Below are 8,296 nucleotides of genomic sequence, written 5' to 3' on the forward strand. Positions count from 1 at the left end.
CTTTACACTTTTTCTAGAGTCTCAACATCTTTTTTACATAAATTATGTGATGAAAACTTAGAGTTTTACTCATCAACTGCAAATCTTTTTATTGTCCATGGGAGTTTTCCTCATTTCTCCTAATTGCTGTTTTTGTGCCTCCATAAGCTTGCGTAAAGAGGCATTATGAGCTCTAAATGATCAGATTATAGAGGCTGAAGTGAAACACCCATATTCACTGGCCATTATTCTAGCTGATTTCAACAAAGGTAACTTAAGGAAAGAGCTTTCAAAATATTTTCATCATGCAAATGCTTACCACAGAGGCAAGAATACTTTAGAACATTGCTACACAACACTAAAAGATGCTTAGCGGTCCTTACCATGAGCAGCTGTACGACATTCTGTCCTTTGCATGATTAACCTTGTATCTACCCACAGACAAAGACTTAAAGCCATGAAACCAACAATTAAATCAGTGAAGACTTGGACTTAGGAGGCAAAGTTAAAGCTAGAGGCTTGCTTTGACTGCACTGACTGGAATATTTTTGAAGAAATCTCTGCAGACCTGGATGAACTCACAGATATTGTAAAATCATATGTCAGCTTTGTGAAGACCTATGTGAACCAAACAGGAACGTGTGAATATACAGTAACAACAAATCTTGCTTCACAGCTAAACTTAAGCAGCTACATTGTTCCAAAGAGGAAGCCTACAGAAAAGGTGATAGAATGCTGTACAATCAGGCCAGAAATGTATTAACAAGCAAAAAGAATCTACTCTGAAAAGCTAAGGAATCAGTTCTCAACAAATGAACCAGTAAACAAGTGGAAAACTCTTTAAAATATCATTGGTTACAGCAAACCACCTTCCCAGGCTGAAGGAAATCAACAACTGGCAGATGACCTGAACCTGTTTTACTGCAGGTTTGAAAGGAAACTACAGCCACCTATCTCCACAATTCCCATCCCAGACATACCAACAACACCCAAATCTTCTACAACTCCTACAACTAACCCCATCTCATTGGCTTCACAACCCTGGTGATCACAGAACAGGAAGTCCAAGATCTATTTCACAGACAGAAGCCAGGAAAAGCACCAGGCCCAGATAAGATAACTCCTTGCTTAAAAGTCTGCGCTGATCAATTGGCCCCCATTTTCACCCAAATCTTCAACAAATCACTAGAGATGTGTCATGTTCCTTTTTCCTTCAAATGCTCCACTATCATCCCAGTGCCGAAGAAGCCCTCCATTAAGGAACTGAATGACTACAGACCAGTTGCTCTAACATCTGTAGCTATGAAAACCTTTGAAAGGCTAGTGATGTCCCACTTGAAAGACATCACAGATCCGCTATTAGACCCACCCTGAAATTTGTATACCAAGCAAATAGATCAACAGATGATGCTGTTAATATGGCTTTGCACTACATCCTTGAATCCCCAAAGACCTACACAAGGGTCCTCTTTGTAGAATTTAGTTCAGCATTAAATACCATAATATTGGATATTCTTCTAAGTAAACTAAATCAGCGAGAGGTATCTGAACACACTTGTAAGTGGATCACAAGCATCCTAAAAGACAGGAAACAGCAGGCGAAGCTAGGCAAAATCATATCAATACAATACAATACAATACAATAGCAGAGTTGGAAGGGACCTTGGAGGTCTTCTAGTCCAACCCCTTCCTAGGCAGGAAACCCTATATTATTTCAGACAAATGGCTATCCAACATCCTCTTAAAGACTTGCAGTGTTGGGGCATTCTCAACTTCTGGAGGCAAGCTATTCCACTCATTAATTGTTCTAACTATCAGGAAATTTCTCCTTAATTCTAAGTTGCTTCTCTCCTTGATTAGTTTGCACCCATTGCTTCTTGTTCTAAACTCAGGTGCCTTGGAGAATAGTTTGACTCCCTCTTCTTTGTGGCAACCCCTGAGATATTGGAACACTGCTATCATGTCTCCTCTAGTCATTCTTTCTATTAAACTAGACATACCAAGTTCCTGCAACCGTTATTCATATGTTTTAGTCTCCAGTTCCCTAATCTTCTTTGTTGCCCTTCTCTGCACTCTTTCTAGAGTCTCCACATCTTTTCTACATCGTGGCAGCCAAAACTGAATGCAGTATTCTAAGTGTGGCCTTACCAAGGCATTATAAAGTGATATTAACACTTCATGTGATCTTGATTCTATCCCTCTGTTTATGCAGCCTAGAACTGCATTGGCTTTTTTGGCAGCTGCTGCACACTGCTGGCTCATATTTAAATGGTTGTCCACCAGGACTCCAAAGTCCCTCTCACAGTTACTACTATTAAGCAAGATACCACCTATACTGTACCTGTTCATTTCATTTTTGTTGCCTAAATGTAGAACCTTACTCTTTTCACCATTGAATTTCATTTATTGGATAGTGCCCAATGTTCAAGTTTGTCAAGATCCTTCTGTATCTTAAGCCTGTCTTCTGGAGTGTTGGCTATTCCTGCCAGCTTGGTGTCATCTGCAAATTTGATGAGTTCCCCATTTATTCCCCCATCCAAATCATTGATGAAGATGTTGAAGACTACTGGGCCTAAAACAGAGCCTCGGGGTACTGCACTGCATACTTCCCTCCACTGACACCTGGGTAGCCCAAGCAGCCGTAGTGGCCGCACTTCTTGTAGAGTGGACGATGATCCCCCGGTACACAGGGAGAGCCTGGCTCTCATAGGCTATGGCAATACAAGCCCTCAGCCAATGACCCACCATGGAAGATGTCACTCTATGGCCCAGAGTTGACAGCTGAAAGGATACGAACAGGGCCTCAGTCTTCCTGAAGGAAGAGGTCCTGGAGATGTAAATGTGGAAGGCCCTCCTTATATCCAATTTATGCCACTGCTTCTCCAAGGCATCTTGAGACCAAGGACAGAAGTCTGGCAGTATTAACTCCTGTGCTCAGTGAAACAAGAAGTTAACCTTAGACATAAAGGCAGGGTCCACACTGAGGACCACCTTGTTAATATGAGACACACAGAGATCCTTTCTCACTGACAATGCTGCCAATTCAGATATCTTTCTAGCATAATAGCCACCAGGAATGCCACCTTACATGAGAGAAGACATAGACTGGCCTTCTTAAGGGCTCAAAGGCTGCTCTGGTCAGGGCCTGTAACACCTTAGGCAAATCCCAGGTGGGATAGTGGTGTACCATAGGGGGGTGTAAGTTAGAGGCGCCCCTGAAAAAAGCTCTAGCCATAGGATGGAGAGCTAGAGAACTAAAACCTCCTATACTAAGAAGAGAGGCCAAGGCCACGACCAGTACATCTACCCGCAAGGCCAACGTGGGATCTACCTGCCCCTTCTGACACCAGGTACTAAATACCTTCGAAGTTCAATTGTAAATGTGGGTGGTAGAAGCTTCCTGAATGGTCCTTATGACCTTATTAGAAAACCTTTCTGTTTTCAGCAATTTCCACTCAACTGCGATACGGTCAAGCATAACCACTGGGGGTCTGGATGGGCAATGGGTCCCTGACTCTCTGGGGGAATTGTCCACAGTCTGGCCACTGACAGTCTGACCAAATCAGCAAGCCATGGTCGTCTGGGCTAATGGGGAGTCACCAACAAAACCTTTGCCCTCTCCCTCAATACCTCCCTGACTACAGCCAGGATCAGAGGCAGTGGGGTAAAGGCATAAAATAGATCTCTGGGCCATGAACATCAAAGACCATCTACTCCTACCAGTCTCAGAGCTGGAAACCTCGAGAAGAACCTGGAAAGGTGAGAATTCATTGGAGAGGTGAAGAGATCCAGGATGGGATTGCCAAATTGTTCTGACAGTTCCACAAAAAGATTGTGATGCAGATGCCACTCTGCCTTGTCTACTGTGGCCCTGCTCAACCAGTCTACCTGCATGTTGCATACCCCCACAATGTATTCTGCCCTGATCGAAAGCAGGTGAGTCTCCATCCACCAGCACAATGTTTCGGATTCTGTCATGAGGGACTTCGATCAAGTCCCTCCCTGGTGATTGATGTGAGCCTTCATTGCTACATTGTCTGTTAGGAGGAGGACACGGTGCTCAGACATCTGCTGGTGGAAAGCCCTGATGGCTAGCCCTGAAAAGCAGGTGATGATTATGGAAGAGATGCATGGAAATACTGTAACCAACTGACACACATTTCTACAATTTGTAATGGAAGATGTTTTTTTTCTAACTTTTATTTTTATGTTTGTTTGTTCAAAAACAAATAACAATTATTTTAAAAAAAGATTGAGAATTGCCCTCTACCCTCCTGAGGCCTTCAGTATTAGGAAGAGGATTGAATAGAATCCCTGTCCCCACTGTTCTAGCAGAACCAGTTGAATGGCCCAAATATCCAACAAATGTTGGATTGCCGATTCCATGAGTCCTCTTCTTTCTGGGTCCCCAGATACAGTGGAGGAAGAACCTCGGAGGAGGGGACCGAAATTCCAGGGAGAGACCTGATCTTACAATCTCCAGAATCCAGGTGTTGGTTGTGATCTACCCTCCTCTGTAAGAGAATCCCAGCTGACCCCCTATAGGACGGGAACCTTCCAAGTCATTTCTGACTTCTGTAGGGCTAATTGCTCCCGCCACGAAAGGGCCACTTGCCCTGTGACTACTGTCTACCTCTGGCCCCATTCCCAAATCCATATCTATCAGACTGGTAATTAGAGTGTCCAAGAAATGGTCGCTGGCAGGTAAAATTAGATCCCACTCTGTCGAAAGGAAGACTGCCTAAAGTACATTGAGGGATGAAAATCTGCCCTCCTGCCCTGAGAAGGAAACATCTTTATCTTATCCTTGGTCTCAATCAGGAAGGGTGCAAAATAATCACCAAAAAGTTGTCCTCCCACAAAAGGAGAAGATGCCAGCTTCCACTTATGCATAGCATCCGTACACCAATGATACAGCCAGAGAATGCAATGGGTCGTAACGTTTGAAACCATGGCTCTAGCTGCAAACTTAGCTGTATTCAGCGATGCATCTGCAGTGAACTCTGCAGCAGCCATTATTTTAGAAATGTCCTGGTGTGCATCAATGTTGTCTACTAGAATCCTGCCTTGAAGCTGCTGGTGCCAATGCAAAGATACCCTGGTAAAAAAAAGAAGCAGCAGTAGTGGTCCGAATGGCCCAGCAATCAGTCTGATGGGTCTGTGCAAAGCAATTTCCTCTGTTCCCCTTTCAGCCTTCAAGGCATCCTCAGCATGCCTTGTGGGGTGGGGGCAGCACAGAAGATAAAGTCAAAGCAGCCACTGGGGCATCCAACTTAGGTACCTGCGCTAGAGTCAAAAGGTCAGATTCAATTGAAGAGAGAGAGTTTTCAAAAGTACTGGGCCTAGAAAGGGTAGCCAGAGCAATCCACTGTCTCTTAATCACATCCAGGAACATTCCTGGTATGGAAATATTATCAGCTGAGGCCATCTTTTCCATGAAAAGAAAGTCGTCTTCTACCAACAAACCTTGGGTAAAATCTGGAACAGCTGAGTCCTTCCATAGGCAGGCAGTTGTCTTCACCTTTGACAGCAGGAATTTAAAGAGAGAAGGATTAAACAGACCCTTAAAGACTGGCAAGGCTGGCTGTTCTTCTTCAGAAAACTCACCTCCCCCAGAATTTTCTCTTCAGATAAAGGAGATTGACTCTGAGCCGAAGGCCCAGGAGAAGATGGTTCAAGCCATGGTCTCTGGTAACCTGTGGGATGCCCCCCCCCCAACATGGTGCATGCTATCCTGCTGCAGATCTTGACTAGTCTGAGGCCCAGACTCCTGAGTTTGATGGAATTCAGCCATCTCTTGCCTAATCGCCTGAGAAATCTATCTCCTGAAACAGACAGGCATCTCCTGCTCTGCTAGGTCCACTGGAGGGGTCCCTGCCTCAGTGGGAATAAATATTGTCTCCTGTGGTCTAACAGAATCTTGTGAAGTAGATGAGATAACCAGTCTAATCATCACTATGTTCTCTCCCTGCTCACTAAGAGTCTCAGGTGATGAAGCTCTAGGTTCAGAACAGGATCCTAAAGATCTTGAAGGACCAGCATTGTCAGTTACTACACTTAACAGAGATTCATCTGATATCTTAGGTTTAGATCACTTATGACTACCAAATTGTTTGCTGGCCCGAGTAATTTCCTGATCTAATGTTTTCTGTCTCTGTTTGGCCACTTTTTCCTCGGCTCGAGAAGCCTTCTTCTGAGCCCTAGTCTTGGCCTTAATTTTCGCTGTCACTGCTAGGCTAGTTGATCTAGCATTACTAAGCCCCCTGATATTATATTCAGACCCCAGAGGTGGTGACTCAGTCTGGGCTGGGCCTGAAACAGTACTGTTCTCCGCCAGATCATTACCAATCAGTCAGCCAGATAAAGGTAAGTGTAGCTGTCAACAGCAATCAGGCAAAGTTATGATGCTGATGGCAGACAGCAATTCAGCAAAAATGAGGCAGTTTTTGTCACTGCAATGCTCCTGAGGCAATTCACAATACAGGTTAGGCCCAGATGACCTGAAAGACTGTAAGCCAGCGGTGATTACAAAACACAGGGCTGGCCCAGATGACCCTTTCCCCATGTTTATTCAGACTCGAATAAATCCTGTGGAAAGTAGAAACAGTGCTGATACAATTTTAAATGGTTCTGTCTAGCCGACGTGAACAAAATGGCCACCGCTGTTGTCAGGATTCTGAGGCAACAGTCTGCATCCCAAAATGAAGTGGTGGGAGAAACCTTTGGGACAATGGAAGTCAATGGAACCCTTAGAGTCACACTTTACAGGAGTGGTGAGCCTGCAAATGGTCAAATTTATCACTGGACTCCTAAGCCTCGCTGCCACCTATGTTAAAAAAAAAATGCCGAAACTGCTAATTTGAAAAGCGAGTAGAGCTGTCAAAAGAGAAAGTTTGCTTTAATGACTGCTTCATTGCCACATTCCTAAAAAAGTGGTGCACATTGTCTCCAGAGCCCAATAGACCTACGGTTGAAATTGAAACTGCAATGATTTATCTGCCACAACTATATTCAGCTGCTACCTCTGGTAATAACTAAGGAGGGAAAGTCTGGAGCTCAAACAGAGCGAAGCCTTGGAGTGCTAGAAACTGGGCTAATGGAGCCCCACAGAAGCTCCCGCAGTGCTAAACTCACAGTGCAGTATAAGGTACCTTATACTGTCTTCCTTACCAAAGCCAAAAAAAAACCCACAATCCTGATAATATTACAACAAATCTTTCAAACTCTGAGCTGGGAGCTCAAGAGAAACCAGTCTTGTGAGCTGAGACTGAATTGAAAGACTGAGAACCGTTACCAAGGAGGCGTGTCTTCAGACTTTCAATTCAGTTAATGAGCTAGCAGGCTAGAATAACCCCATCTTGGACTCTCACATCGATACCATGAAGAATAGGAAGCACACATATTTGTCTTACACATCCAAAGTCCAGCACTTCTATTTATCATTCTTCAGTTTGGGTCAATCTAATTGAATATGGTTTAAAAAGGAATCTTTAACACATATCCAAGTCAGAAACCTGTCTGAAATGGATCTAGATAATCTAATTTCCCTATAGTGCTCTAGATGCAGTCACACCATTTTTGGATTGTCTCTCCTAAAAAGGGAAAATTGGAGATTTATTAAATAAGTTGAATCAAAGGAATCCTCCTCAGGAGCATATATACCTAACTAATTCAGAAGCTCACTATAGGAAGTAGTTTGGATATATACATTTGTGGCATAATATATCTCATAGAACATTTTATTTATTTATTTTTCTGAATCAACAAGTCAACCTGAATCAAAGATGAATTTATAGGCACTATTATACCCATTTCCTTTGACACAATCCATGCAAAATCCAATCAAGAGAAACCAAGAGGTTTTATTCATGAAATCCTAATCAAAACTTACAATAATCTGTAGCCGGATATTCATACTGGCTGCTTCCCAAAAGGAACAAGTTACCTTAAAAATCCCACTGGAACACATTTCACTGGTACCAAAAGTGTATGGAAATGAATCATGACTTTTAAAGCAATCCTAAATAAAATCAAGATTCAAGTCTATAAATTCACATGAAATAGTCAAAAGAAGCTTTATTTTTCATTTTAAATTATTAATCATTTAATGGCTATACAACTCCCCAAATATTCTACCAAGCTTCTCATACTTATTCAAACAGCAGGAAACAAGAGATTCTATATCAAGTATAATAACTGCAGACTTGGAGTCTCAACTTTATTCACCAAAAGGATAATGTCCCTGAAACAAATAATATAAATTGAATAAAACCGAATGAATCCAAAGCAACCATCTTCAGGTGGTATAGGTGTGTTT

The sequence above is a fragment of the Thamnophis sirtalis genome, unplaced genomic scaffold (assembly GCF_051295495.1).
Source record: "Thamnophis sirtalis isolate CommonGarterSnake01/CBP01778 unplaced genomic scaffold, rThaSir2_p1.2 scaffold_11, whole genome shotgun sequence".
Lineage (NCBI taxonomy): Eukaryota > Metazoa > Chordata > Lepidosauria > Squamata > Natricidae > Thamnophis > Thamnophis sirtalis.